General features: G+C 49.1%; 1 protein-coding gene across 3 annotated transcripts in view; it reads right to left on the bottom strand.

Moving 5' to 3' along the window:
* FXYD6 (FXYD domain containing ion transport regulator 6) overlaps window positions 1-14,366 on the bottom strand; it is a 31,010-nt gene extending 16,644 nt beyond the window's left edge. The window contains exon 1 of one of the 3 annotated variants that reach the window (XM_083713876.1): window positions 14,136-14,366. The gene's annotated coding sequence lies outside the window, so the exon portion shown is untranslated. Of the gene's footprint in view, window positions 1-13,346; window positions 13,676-14,135 lie in introns of those variants that run through there. The other 2 variants (XM_083713875.1, XM_083713874.1) reach the window with 2 other exon arrangements.
* Window positions 14,367-14,701: the final 335 nt, after the last annotated feature.

Here is a 14,701-nt window from a genome sequence, read left to right on the forward strand (position 1 = left end):
TCTCTGGAAGCTGACCTAATTTACATGTAGACATGCAAATTAGCATATGCAGATTTCATGCAGATTTTAATCACAGGCTTGTGCCTCAAGTCTTTTAAGGGCCTAGCAACAGCCCTGGAGCCTAGAAGGTTCTCTTGCTTGCTTGAGCAGAGAGGACGTTCCTTATTATTGTGGTTTTTTCCTCCGCCTGATTATCTAAATATGTGAGCCTGCCTTTGTAAACAGAAACTCCAGCTAGCACAAAATGTTGCTGCTTGCCTGTTGACAGGCTTGAGTCAGTGTAGTCATCTCTCCCTCTCATGCAAAGCTCAGCTACTGAGTGCCAACAGGACCATAGCCAAAGGGTGTAAACCCCAAATGATTACAGAGGTACAAAAAATCTTTAGGAAAAACGACCAAAGGAGCAACCCGCCTCCAACAAATAGTGAGGACTGAACATGGCAGTGGCATAGCGTGGGTTGTCAGCACCCGGGGCAAGGCAAGTAATTTGCGCCCCCTAACCCATGGATTTGCGCCCCCTAACCCTAACCCCCAGATGTTGCGCCCGGTGCGGCCGCCCCCCCTGCACCCCCCACGCTACGCCACTGGAACATGGTCAGTGGTGGACAAAGAATGTCTCTTGGGCCATAGCAGGGTGTGGGAGAGTGGAATGGAGCTCCTTGGAAGGGGGGTGGCTGGCTGGCTGGCTGACATACTGAACTGAAACACTCCACAATTCATGGGAGGTCCCAGTTGTACCACCTCTTTTATTTTAAAGCAGCTGCACCAGCTATTCATTCGTTTCTGGGCTCAGTTCCAGGCGCTGTTTTTGACACTTGAGACATTAACAGCCTTGGACGAGGATCCAGATATCAGGGAGAACATCACTAGCTGCCTCCTCCCACACAAACTTCCCCAGAATGACGACTGCATTCCTGAACTTATAAGGAGCAAGCCCTGTAGAACACAGGGGGACTTGCTTTTGAGTAATCGGATTGCGCGGTAAGTCCTACAGACAAAAAACAATGCTTCTGATTCCACTATGCACAGAAGCCACATTTGCCTCTGCAAGCAGCAGGGCCTTTTTAGTTAAACCCCCAACATTGTGGAACACCCTCCTGCAGGAAGTGCTTGTGAACCCCTGTCATCTCTCCATAGGTTTGCTAAGACTTCTTCAAAAGGCCTTGATTCGGCTTCTCTGTTGTAATTTTTGTAGCAGACAGAGGTGCCGAGGCAGCAAAAAGATATGGGCAGGGAAAACGTCTTAACACTTACAGTCCCCCTATCCTATTATCATCAGGGCCACCTGGTTTGTGATTAACTGTGGTCGGTGATGAGGGTGAAGTTTGGAGTCATTGTAAGACCAACCACCATTTCAGGCAGTGGGTGACATTTTTCACTTTGGGGGACAGGAGCAGAGAAGCATCACTATTTTGTTGTTGTTTTGATGCATCTATGATTGCGGGAGAGTCTAGTCCCCAGGTTTGAGATTGGGGGGACGGACATAAGAAAGCATACCACATTCTCTTAGAATTCCTGAAAGCAGAAGCTATGGGTTCTGTTTTCAGTCAAGCATATGAAATTCAAAAGACCTTCTCTTCAAGGTAAGGAAAGCACCAGGGGAAAGAAGCAAACATCTCAGCCTCTGAAGGTCAAGCGTTATGAACACTGCAAGATGAATAATGTTCAACTTACGTTACTGTGGACCAGAAGCTCCCAAATCATTGCAAGTTCTGGGATCTGGTCCCTAGCTCCAGGAGAGGCTATTCTGTAGATTAAGATAATCCTCACCAGGATAATTGTCTGAGCTCAGTTAGCAGATCCATTTGATTCCCACTAGCTTCTTGAATGCTGCAATTTTCTCATTTCTCAAAATATATTTTTATAACTCTGCCTACCAACCAAACCCACTCTCAGCCCAATAAATTCTAGCCTTTACTTCTAGGCAGTCCTGGATATTTGAGTCTGCACATAAATTGTCTTCCTTGATGTATTCATCTGCACTCAGAAATCAATGTTCAAAATAAAAGACAGGTTTTATGCATTTAAAATCTAATTACCATCTAATTAGAGCATGGCACAAATTGGAGCCAAACAAGACAGTATATGCAGATGTACATTGACATTATTCTGATAATTTACAGAGGGTTTGCTGTTGCAGCAAGAACATTAAAGGGCTTGCCTGCACCACAATTTACTGTGTGTTTGAATTTCCATTTAATTTGTGTAGGCGACATGATGTTACCCTCAAACCACACCAACCTTGATGTTTTCCTGCTGTAAATTCAAGTTTACCCAATATGAGGATAATCAGATAAATTGGGGAAAATCATGCTCCAGACTGTTCCACTCAGGATCGCAGATGATTTGCTTCAGTGTTTTTGGGTGGATGGATCAATTGTCATTTTCTGCTGCTCCCTTTTCCATGCCTACCACTCCCACAACACTTTCATTTCTTTTTTGGATGTACTTGTAACTATTTACGGTGTGGTGTGCTCTTAAATAGAGGGGTGGTGGTTGTTTTTGATCCCTCAGATTTGCACAAAAACAGAAAACTGTACAAGCAAACCACATTCAAAAATTCTAGACTATATATATTGGACAGCAATCTGAATATATATATATATATATATATATATATATATATATATATATCCCCTTCATGGATCACTGCCTTGCCGTGGCAAAGGGGCTTGAAGAACTCAGAGAAGCTATGAACTATGCCGAGCAGGGCACCCAAGATGAACAGGTCATAGTGGAGAGTTTTGACCAAACGTGATCCACCTGGAGCAGGAACTGGCAAGCCACTCCAGTATCCCTGCCAAGAAAACTCCATGGACAAAGACAACAGGCATATAAAAGATATGACGCTGGAAGATGAGCCCCTCAGGTCGGAAGGCGTCCAACATGCTACTGGGGAAGAGCGGAGGGCAAGTACAAGTAGATCCAGAGCTGATGAAGCGGCTGGGCCAAAGCCGAAAGGACGCTCAGTTGCGGATATGCCTGGAAGCGAAAGGAAAGTCCAATGCTGTAAAGAAAAATATTGCATAGGAACCTGGAATGTAAGAACCATGAACCTGGGTAAGTTGGATGTGGTCAAAAGTGAGATGGCAAGAATAAATATTGACATCCTGGGCATCAGTGAACTAAAATGGACGGGAATGGGTGAATTCAGTTCGGATGACCATCATATCTACTACTGTGGGCAAGAAACCCGTAAAAGAAATGGAGTGGCCCTCATAGTCAACAAAAGAGTGGTGAAAGCTGTACTGGGATGCAATCTCAAAAATGATAGAATGATCTCGATACGAATCCAAGGCAGACCTTTTAACATTACAGTAATCCAAGTTTATGCACCAACTACTTGTGCTGAAGAAACTGAAATTGACCAATTCTATGAAGACTTACAAGACCTTATAGAAGTGACACCAAAGAAGGATGTTCTTCTCATTATAGGGGATTGGAATGCTAAAGTAGGGAGTCAAGAGATAAAAGGAACAACTGGCAAGTTTGGCCTTGGAGATCAAAACGAAGCAGGGCAAAGGCTAATAGAGTTCTGTCAAGAGAACAAGCTGGTCATCACAAACACGCTTTTCCAACAACACAAGAGACGACTCTACACATGGACATCACCAGATGGGCAGCATCGAAATCAGATTGATTATATTCTCTGCAGCCAAAGATGGAGAAGCTCTATACAGTCAGCAAAAACAAGACCTGGAGCTGACTGTGGCTCAGATCATCAGCTTCTTATAGCAAAATTCAAGCTTAAAATGAAGAAAGTAGGAAAAACCACTGGGCCGGTAAGATACAATCTAAGTCAAATCCCTTATGAATACACAGTGGAAGTGAGGAACAGGTTTAAGGATTTAGATTTGGTGGACAGAATGCCTGAAGAACTATGGATGGAGGCTCGTAACATTATACAGGAGGCAGCAACGAAAACCATCCCAATGAAAAGGAAATGCAAGAAAGCAAAGTGGCTGTCCAATGAGGCCTTACAAATAGCGGGGGAGAGAAGGCAAGCAAAATGTGAGGGAGATGGTGAAAGATACAGGAAATTGAATGCAGATTTCCAAAGAATAGCAAGGAGAGACAAGAAGACCTTCTTAAACGAGCAATGCAAAGAAATAGAGGAAAGCAATAGAATGGGAAGAACCAGAGATCTGTTCAAGAAAATTGGAGATATGAAAGGAACATTTCGTACAAAGATTTCCATAATAAAGGACAAAAGTGGAAAGGACCTAACAGAAGCAGAAGACATCAAGAAGAGGTGGCAAGAATACACAGAGGAATTATACCAGAAAGATATGGATGTCTCGTACACCCCAGGTAGTGTGGTTGCTGACCTTGAGCCAGACATCCTGGAGAGTGAAGTCAAATGGGCCTTAGAAAGCACTGCAAATAACAAGGCCAGTGGAAGTGATGGTATTCCAGCTGAACTATTTAAAATTTTAAAAGATGATGCTGTTAAGGTGCTACACTCAATATGCCAACAAGTTTGGAAAACTCAGGAGTGGCCAGAAGATTGGAGAAGATCAGTCTACATCCCAATCCCAAAGAAGGGCAGTGCCAAAGAATGCTCCAACTACCGCACAATTGCACTCATTTCACACGCCAGTAAGGTTATGCTTAAAATTCTACAAGGAAGGCTCAAGCAGTATGTGGACCGAGAACTCCCAGAAGTGCAAGCTGGATTTAGAAGAGGCAGAGGAACCAGAGACCAAATTGCAAACATGCGCTGGATTATGGAGAAAGCTAGAGAGTTCCAGAAAGACATCTACTTCTGCTTCATTGACTATGCAAAAGCCTTTGACTGTGTCGACCACAGCAAACTATGGCAAGTTCTTAAAGAAATGGGAGTGCCAGATCACCTCATCTGTCTCCTGAGAAATCTCTATGTGGGACAAGAAGCTACAGTTAGAACTGGATATGGAACAACTGATTGGTTCAAAATTGGGAAAGGAGTACGACAAGGCTGTATTTTGTCTCCCTGCTTATTTAACTTATATGCAGAATTCATCATGCGAAAGGCTGGGCTGGATGAATCCCTAGCCGGAATTAAGATTGCCGGAAGAAATATCAACAACCTCAGATATGCAGATGACACAACCTTGATGGCAGAAAGTGAGGAGGAATTAAAGAACATTTTAATGAGGGTGAAAGAGGAGAGCGCAAAATATGGTCTGAAGCTCAACATCAAAAAAACGAAGATCATGGCCACTGGTCCCATCACCTCCTGGCAAATAGAAGGGGAAGGAATGGAGGTAGTGAGAGATTTTACTTTCTTGGGCTCAATGATCACTGCAGATGGTGACAGCAGCCACGAAATTAAAAGACGCCTGCTTCTTGGGAGAAGGGCAATGACAGGCCTAGACAGCATCTTGAGAAGTAGAGACATCACCTTGCCAACAAAGGTTCGTATAGTTAAAGCTATGGTTTTCCCAGTAGTGATGTATGGAAGTGAGAGCTGGACCATAAAGAAGGCTGATCGCTGAAGAATTGATGCTTTTGAATTATGGTGCTGGAGGAGACTCTTGAGAGTCCCATGGACTGCAAGAAGATCAAACCTCTCCATACTGAAGGAAATCAACCCTGAGTGCTCACTGGAAGGACAGATTGTGAAGCTGAGGCTCCAGTACTTTGGCCACCTCATGAGAAGAGAAGACTCCCTGGAGAAGACCCTGATGCTGGGAAAGATGGAGGGCACAAGGAGAAGGGGACGGCAGAGGACGAGATGGTTGGATAGTGTTTTCGAGGTTACCAGCATGAGTTTGACCAAACTGCGGGAGGCAGTGGAGGACAGAGGTGCCTGGCGTTCTCTGGTCCATGGGGTCACGAAGAGTCGGACACGACTAAACGACTAAACAACAACATATATATATATATATATATATATATATATATATATATATATAGGTTTTGGTGTCCTCGGGTGTCTTCCCGTGTAAAAGTTGGGGTGTCTAGGCGACGTTTCGACGAGGTCTCACTCGTCATCTTCAGGCTGGTGCTTTCGGCTTCTTGTTACTGGAACAGAGCGGGATCTCAATGTTTGAGTTCCTATAAATACTGTAGAGGGGGTGTGGTGTCTAGCCTCCAATGTTCTGGGCAGAGAGGAAGTTCCCAGGCTAGTGTGCCTTTTCTTCTTTTGTTCCTTAATTACTTGAGAGATACCTTGAGTGATTTCTTGAGTGATATCCTGAGTACCACTTAGGTGGGTCATTAGGTGTGGATTAGTTGCTAAAGTCTTTGTGTCTTGACCTCTTGAACTTTGTGAAGAGTTTTCCTGAGAAGATGGCTGTATTGCACTTAGTTGTGCTTTGGCTTGGCTTCGTGTATAGGGGCGAGCTGTGGTTTTGTGGCTTGTGTCAGCCAGATCTGTGTAGGGATTGCAGGGGGGTGCAGCATCCGGAGGTGCCACCATGGATTGGCTACTGGATGGTGTCAGTAATTCATCTGTGGAGAGGGTCTGGGTTTGGGTCTGGTGTGGTTGATTGGTGTTGGCGTTCTGTGTGCCTCTGGATCTGGTGTCAGTTTTTGTGGGGAGGGCTAATTTCCAGATGTCTGGCAAGCGGGATGTGTCGTCACGCTTGTTCATGTTGTGAGGGTGTTTCTCTATCTCGATGGCCAATCAACCACACCAGACCCAAACCCAGACCCTCTCCACAGATGAATTACTGACACCATCCAGTAGCCAATCCATGGTGGCACCTCCGGATGCTGCACCCCCCTGCAATCCCTACACAGATCTGGCTGACACAAGCCACAAAACCACAGCTCGCCCCTATACACGAAGCCAAGCCAAAGCACAACTAAGTGCAATACAGCCATCTTCTCAGGAAAACTCTTCACAAAGTTCAAGAGGTCAAGACACAAAGACTTTAGCAACTAATCCACACCTAATGACCCACCTAAGTGGTACTCAGGATATCACTCAAGAAATCACTCAAGGTATCTCTCAAGTAATTAAGGAACAAAAGAAGAAAAGGCACACTAGCCTGGGAACTTCCTCTCTGCCCAGAACATTGGAGGCTAGACACCACACCCCCTCTACAGTATTTATAGGAACTCAAACATTGAGATCCCGCTCTGTTCCAGTAACAAGAAGCCGAAAGCACCAGCCTGAAGATGACGAGTGAGACCTCGTCGAAACGTCGCCTAGACACCCCAACTTTTACACGGGAAGACACCCGAGGACACCAAAACCTGCATTCCTGTACCCGTGAAAATCTACGAAAGCATATATATATATATATATATATATATATATATAATTGTTTTCATTTCTTTTCCAGCATGCTGGTAAGGCCAGGTGAGAGCTTAGCCTGTTTGTTTGGGTTTTTTTTTGTTTGTTTGTTTGTTTGTGATGGACTGGCTGGATGCAGAGGAATGGAGGGAGGCACCAACTTGGAAACCCCCCAAGGGTTTCTCCCAGGGGGAGAAAGCTCAGAGCCAGGGGATTGGTGGTGGGACAATGATGAGTGGTCAGAGGGAGAAGACTGGGAGGAAGAAGCGCTGAAAGCTGAAGAGGTAATGGGGCTTAGTGAGCAGGAAGAGGCTGGGGCAATAAGCAGTCCAGATTCAAAGGCAGGAGAGGAATGGGGACCAGGAGACAGAGGTGAGGCAGGCTGCTGAAGAATCCAGGAAGTCTCTCCCTCCTGTTGCAACCAACTCCCCTCCTCCCTGGTCTCCCAGAAAATGTAGAGGAATGAAGAGGCAGAGCAACAAGAGACTAGATGAAGGAGCCTGAGATTGCTTGGGAAGGACCCGAAGGAAAAGGAGTCTTAGGGAGCAGTGGGAAATAAGAGGACCTCACAATTACCTCATAGGGCTAAGACCCAGTGGAGGAGCATATGCCCAGGGTGGACATGGTCCAGAGGGGGGCGCAGCGCAGAAGGTGCCCTCCCAGGTGCGGGATAGCCGCACAGGTGCCTGGAGCAGCGTGCGCGCCCTGCAGCTGGGGGCGGAGCAAGCCTCCCATGGTGGACATTCGGCACACCGCCCACCTGCGACTCCTAAGCCTCCCCCAAGCTGTCAAAATGAAGGGGGAAGGAGGCAAAGCAGTACAGATCCCACCCTTACTCCAACAGCTTGGGGTAGGCTTGGGAGTCGCAGGCAGGTGGCACGCCAAATGTCACCCCCCTCAGTGAGGACACCCTTTCTATGCCCCTGCCAAGACCTACTGGGAAGAGTTGCTGTGATCACTAGGCCTGTACTGTTTTGTACTGTACTGTACAGTAACTCTTTCTTTGAGTAAAGAGTTAACTTCACTGACACATTGCTAACCTGCTCCTGTACGTGTGTTTATTCTTATCTGCACAAAACAAGAAAAGTACACAAGCAAATTTACAACTGCCTGACCATATACTTTTTCACACTTCTTGTGTTGGTGGGGTAGGTACGCGGGTCAGCTACCTGTGCACATGCCCTGTCAGTACCTAACTAGCATAACAGAGTCAACAAATTAGGAGGCAAGGACAAACACAGAAGGGAACACCTGCTGGTGTGGACTGAAGTTGCTTCTCATGTACACATCCAAATGCATGTGGGTGTGAACTACTTCAGTCTAATTAGAACGGGGGAAAGCAGATTAACAGCAAAATTATGCTCCAATGTGGACAAGTCCAAAGCATCTTAAAGCAGGGGCAGGGAACATCTGTGGCTGGTCTCCAGATGTTGTTTGGACTTCCATCAGCCTCAGACAGCATGGTCAATGGTCAAGGAAGGATGGTGGGTCTGCAGTCCAGCGACACCTGAAGAGCACCGGTTCTTAAAGACTCACAAATGTTATTATGCATAGGCTTTCATAGACTAAAGTCCACTTTATTGGAAACATGAAGTGGTATTCTTCAGCTGAATATGGGGACAGACAACTAAATCGTAAATTAACTCTGCATTCTCAGGGTGATTGTTTTATCATGTATCACAGCTGTGGTCAAGGATCACTGTACTTATTTTGCATTCTTGCAAGTTATAAATGAATGGCTATATTCCATATTTTTTTCCATAAGCAGTGTAAGGATTTCATTTAATTCAAAGTCAGCTTGTTTTAGTGATTGTATCAAGCAGTCAGCATCTAACATTTTGGTTATGAAGTGTCTGAACTAGGAACTAGGAATAGAAAACTTGATTTAAATCAAAACAAAATAAAAAATTCCTTCCAGTAGCACCTTAAAGACCAACTAAGTTAGTTCTAGGTATGAGCTTTCGTGTGCATGAACACTTCTTCAGATATCTGATAGATATCTTCTTCAGATATCTATCAGATACTTCTTCAGGTATCTGAAGAAGTGTGCATGCACACGAAAGCTCATACCTAGAACTAACTCAGTTGGTCTTTAAGGTGCTACTGGAAGGAATTTTTTTATTTTGTTTTGACTATGGCAGACCAACACGGCTACCCATCTGTAACTTGATTTAAATCAGTTTTTGTACCCTGCCAGCTCCAGCTCGCTTCCAACACACTTTCTGGGCTCCTGTGTCGTGTGTTTAATGTCTCCTCCTAACAGCTGCTCTGAAAGTTAATCTTTCCTGTTCCCCAAAATTGGGATGTGGCCTGAAGGCATGTGATGGAACAACCTTGCTGAAGCTAAGCAGATCTAAGGCAGGTTTGTGCCTGGGTGAGGGACCTCCTGGGAGCCCCACAAGTGATCCTTTGAGCTCCATGGCAGAAAGGTGGAATATTAATAAATGAAATACGGAGCTGGATCACTGCTGGTTGGCCCTGTCCATCTTCTCATCTTCTCATCTGTCATCTCAGATAGTGTACTGTCCCTCAAGTAAGCTTTCCCATTTTCTTTCAACAGGGTGCTCACTCCCACACACAGGAGGGAGGAGGAACCCAGAACAGTGGTGTGCAAGCCCTTATATAGACTTTTGAAATTGCCACCCTGTAGCTCAAGACGCGGGTGGGACACGGGTGGCACTGTGGGTTAAACCACAGAGCCTAGGACTTGCTGATCAGAAGGCTGGCGGTTCTAATCCCCGTGACAGGGTGAGCTCCCATTGCTCGGTCCCTGCTCCTGCCAACCTAGCAGTTCGAAAGCACGTCAAAGTGCAAGTAGATAAATAGGTACAGCTCCAGCGGGAAGGTAAACGGTGTTTCCATGTGCTGCTCTGGTTCGCCAGAAGCAGCTTAGTCATGCTGGCCACATGACCCAGAAGCTGTACGCCAGCTCCCTTGACCAATAAAGAAAGATGAGTGCCGCAACCCCAGAGTCGGTCACAACTGGACTTAATGGTCAGGGGTCCCTTTACCTTTACCTTTAGCTCAAGACCACTGCCCCCATACATACTTAGTTGGTCTAGGGTGCTACTGGACAATTTTTTAATTTTTAAAATTTATTTCAACATCACAGAAGGGGCGGTCTACAGCAGAATCCTGTCTGGCAGGAAACCTGTTAATGGCTTTACCTGGACATTCTTTTCTGATGATAAACACTTAATTCCTGGGTCCAGGTCACAGGCTCACCCTATTCATACCCAAATGTGCCTTTAAGGCAGGATTTGTGAGCACAGAGACAATGGGGAGGCTTTTCCCATTTCCATTCAAACTGCAGGGGAATATTTGAGGTCACTGAAAGAGTCAAAATGGCTTATAACACTTTCAACTGAGCATGCCCAAAAATCTCAGATATGTATTCCAGTAAATTGAAGCTGGAGTGCAGTAGTTCTGCATCTACGCCAGAAGAGCTGGCTGGATCAGGTCAATTGTCCATCTAGTCTACTATCCTCTTCTCAAAGTAGTCAACCAGGTGGACTACTTCAGGGAAGCAGGCAAACAGGACAAACCACAAGAACACTTTCCCCTCCTGCAGTTTCCAGTAACTAATAGAAGAATTACTGCCTCCGACCATGGAAGACAGCACAGACACCATGTCTAGAAGCCATTGATAGCTGTGTCCTCCAAGAACATATCCCTTTGCATCAGGCCCACACATAAGCCAGGACAGACATACCATATTTTTCCGTGTATAAGACTAGGGTTTTTTTACCAAAAAAATCAGTTTGAATTGGGGGCTCGTCTTACACATGGGTAGTGCTGAGGGGTGTTTTCTTAATTTGGAGTCCCAAAAATAGGGGGCGTCTTATACATGGGGTGTCTTATACATGGAAAAATATGGTAATTATTAGGATACAGATTTTAGAAAATCAGTGCTTCTGATTTCAAGGCCTCACATCTTTTAAAGATCAAAATGGTTCCAAGTTGGCCTTCCTGTGCTGATCTATGTATGTGCGGTTATGAACATTACCATATATCTAAGACCATAAAATTCCTATCGCACTATCATACATTTCACCCAGTCAGTTAATTGCTTAATTGCAACGTGAGCCCCAGAAAGAAGACAAGCCTCCCTCTTCTCCACAAAATGGTGGCAGCCACGACTCTCTCAGGGGCTCTTTTGGGGCATCTCCAGAGAGTGGCTCCCCCAGCAGCTAAAGCCCACCCCGGCCAGAGCTCAGCTGTGTCTCCATTGCAATGGCATTATCTCAGGCAGGCAGGCAGGCATCCACCTGGCCTCCCCCACCCCACAGCTTTTAACTCTGCCTTTTATTGCAGCCCGCCCCCTTCCATCGCTCTCTCTCTCTCTTCATTCAGCTGGTTTTTGTTTTCAAAAGCTGGGAGAGAAAGCTGAGCCCCCTCCGTCCACCAGATGATGGAGGCCAGATGATGCCAAGGAGGGGCTGCCCGGAGGGCGCATGCGCACAGGGAGGGAATTGCGTGGAAGTCTCGAACCACTTTGAAAACATTTCTTCGTGTTGAAAAAACCAGATCGGCCGCCCCTCCCTCGGCCCTCCTCCCACAGATCCCTCCCTCCTGCAAAATTATGCCTGTATTATGCAGAGGGACAACCCCCCCCCCGAAAAAAGCATGAAACACCTCCCTCCTCTTCCTCCTCCACCTCCATCGTTTCTCTTCTCATGTTGTTCTAGATAAACAAGGTTTCTCCTCCGTCTACCCCCCCACTCCCGCCCACCCCCGACCATAATGGCTTCCTGTAGTTCCCGTTAAATCCCCTTCCAACCGCCCGAATCATCTCACAGTCAAGAAAAGTCGCCTCGCAAAGGGGAATGCAATGCGTTTGGAATGCAAGTCTGGATTTGTGTTTACTAGAGAAAAGAATGAGGAGAGAGGGGCTGGGGGGGGGCGGGCGGTCGTCGTGGCCGGATGAATCCAGGCGCACGGCTGAGCGGCTTACTGGGGGGGGCAGCATAGATGGGGGGGGGCGGAGGCGGACAATGCGCGAAATTGCAGGCTGTCAGATGGGATTCCATCCACGAGCAGGGAGGGAGCGGGGAGAATGTAGAGGTTGGCCCGGGCGAGGGGGGGGGGAGACTAGTCAAGGCAAAATATCCTCCCAGACTTATGTGGGGAGATAACTGGTAACTAGGCAACCCACGGAAAGAAGAGCCGTGCTAGCAGGTGGTTGGCACGGCAACAGCAAGGCCAATCACAGCCGCGCAATGGACGGGTTTGCAAGACAGACAGACTGCGGGGCATGTGCAAGAAGAGCCACAGCGGTGCCAACAAGTGGGGCGTTGATGGGGGGGGGAGGAGAGGGAGATGCAGCTGGGGAGGCGGGAGGGAGCGCCTGGCGAAGGTAGGGTGGCGATGACACTGAGCTCCCGGGAACTCCCGCTGAGCACCCAAAGCAGACATCGCAAGCCCCACCACGCAGCAGGAGGGCGCAGGGTGGGTGTGAGCGATGCCCGGGCGCCGGAGCAGAGTCTTGCCAAAGAAGCCGCCCTCTCGGCCCGTGTCTCCCCCGCGTCCAAAGTGTTGGACTGCAGTTAATGCTGGTCTGGAGGGAGACACTCTGCGAATGCTCAGAGGCTCCCTCCTCGCTCCCTCTCTCTGTCTCTTTATTTATTTTACAGATTTGGTCCCCAAAATCCCAAGGGGTGATAAGGGGGCAACATATTTAGGGGCACATGCCGCCCCAGATCGGATGCTTGTTCACTCAGGACAGTTTTGGCCTGGCGCGGACTGGGGGTGGGTGGGGTGTCCGTGAGTGGGAAGGCCCCGGGGGTGCTATGCCCAGGAACGAGAGGGAGCTGGTGTGCATTTGGAAGAGCTGCCGACGGGCAGAAGGCTCGAGCGGGACCCGCCCGGCTCCTCGGGGCAGAGACCCGTCGAGTGCGAGGGGAGGACAATTCGGGCGGGGCACCGGGGGAGGCATTTGCTCCACGGTCACGTCTCCCGCGGCGCCTGGAAGCAGCCCGGCTGGGCTGGGCGGGGAGGGTCTTCGACGCTTGCTCGCGACGACGGAGCCCATCAGGCAGCCGTCGGCCGGGCCGGTTTCTCCTGGAGCGGGGGCCGAAAGCCTACGCTACGTGGCTACCTTCCCGTCGGGGGCCCCGCTTACCGGGCAGGCGGAGCGAGGGCGACGGCGGCTCTAGGGCGTCTGGCGGGGCGAGACGAGACTGGGCTGCAGGGGGGCCGCTCCGACGACGAAGGCGGCGATCGCAGGGCGAGGGCGGCGCGCGAGGCTGGCAGGCTGGGTTAGGGTGGCTCCTTTCCTTCGGGCACTACTGCGCTCAAGCCCGCGTCCCCTCGTGGCTGGCTGGGGCTGGGCGTGCCACGGGCTCGGGCATGGCTGGGCTCGGCTGAGAAAGAGGGAGGGAGGCGGGGGGGGCGAGCTGCGCGGAGCCGGGGAGGCGGCGCTGGCAGACAGACGGAGGGAGGGAGAGCGAGCGAGCGAGCAGGGCCGAGCTGGGGGGTGGTCTCTCCGGCACCTGCACTGATGTCAGAGCGTGTTTCTGGACGCAGCCCCGAGACCGCCAGTCTCCGTTTCGGAGCGGCCAGCGACTCAACGGTCTCAACGAAGCTCAAGCAGACCCTCGACGCCATGCCAGCTGCCTGGCTGTGCTTAGGAGGAAGGTAAAGCGCTCTGCCCATGCTCAGCGGCGCCTTCACCGCGATCGCAACTACGCCCAGCCTTGGGATGACTTGGGTTGTCCCACACTGCTCTGGAAACGGCTCTCCCGCTGTGTCTCCCACCCCACCCCGGACTTCGACGTTTCATGAGAGTACCGCCGGGCCAGCGAGCTTACGTCGAGCACCAGAAGCCTTGCCGCGCGGACCCTGCCTTGCTCCCTCCCTCGTTCTGACTGGGGGGGCTACAGCGGGCCAGCAGCATCAAGAGGCGACTTGCCATTGCGTGTCTCTAACCGTCGGGAAAGCTGGTCAGCTCTCGAGGCGGGAGAAGAGTCTCCAGCAGCGCAGCCTGGTTTTACACGTCTCCAGCAGGGCAGTCTAGTTTTTCGTCGGGGACAGAAGACAATGCGATTCTCCACCTCTTCCCCAAGGAGCAAGCAGTTGGCTTGGTTTGGCTGCCCAGCACACCACCATTAGACATCTAAGGGGCTGCCAGTCTGGATGGAAGCCTCCTCCTCCTGGTCACTGGAGCAAAAAGAACAACAGGAGGCCCTGCCTTGTCCACTCCCTGCTATCCAACTGTAGCAGCTTTCCAGGGGCCAAGCAGGAGCAGCAGGTGCAGAGCTCTGGCAGCTCAGTACTGAAGCAATGCGTACCAATGTGGGAAATGCCTGGGCCCTTTGGGGGCTAGTACAACTGCTGCTGCATCAACTGGGCAAATGCCGAGCTGATTGGCTTCCGTGTTCCTGACCAGGCTCTTTCGAGATTTGCATTCAAGACCAAGGTGCATCAACATCACACACAGCCACACACTACCTCTAGCAGAGGGTCGGTGAACCTGCT

Source organism: Podarcis gaigeae (genome assembly GCF_964106915.1).
Source record: "Podarcis gaigeae genome assembly, chromosome: 15".
Classification (NCBI taxonomy): Eukaryota; Metazoa; Chordata; class Lepidosauria; order Squamata; family Lacertidae; genus Podarcis; species Podarcis gaigeae.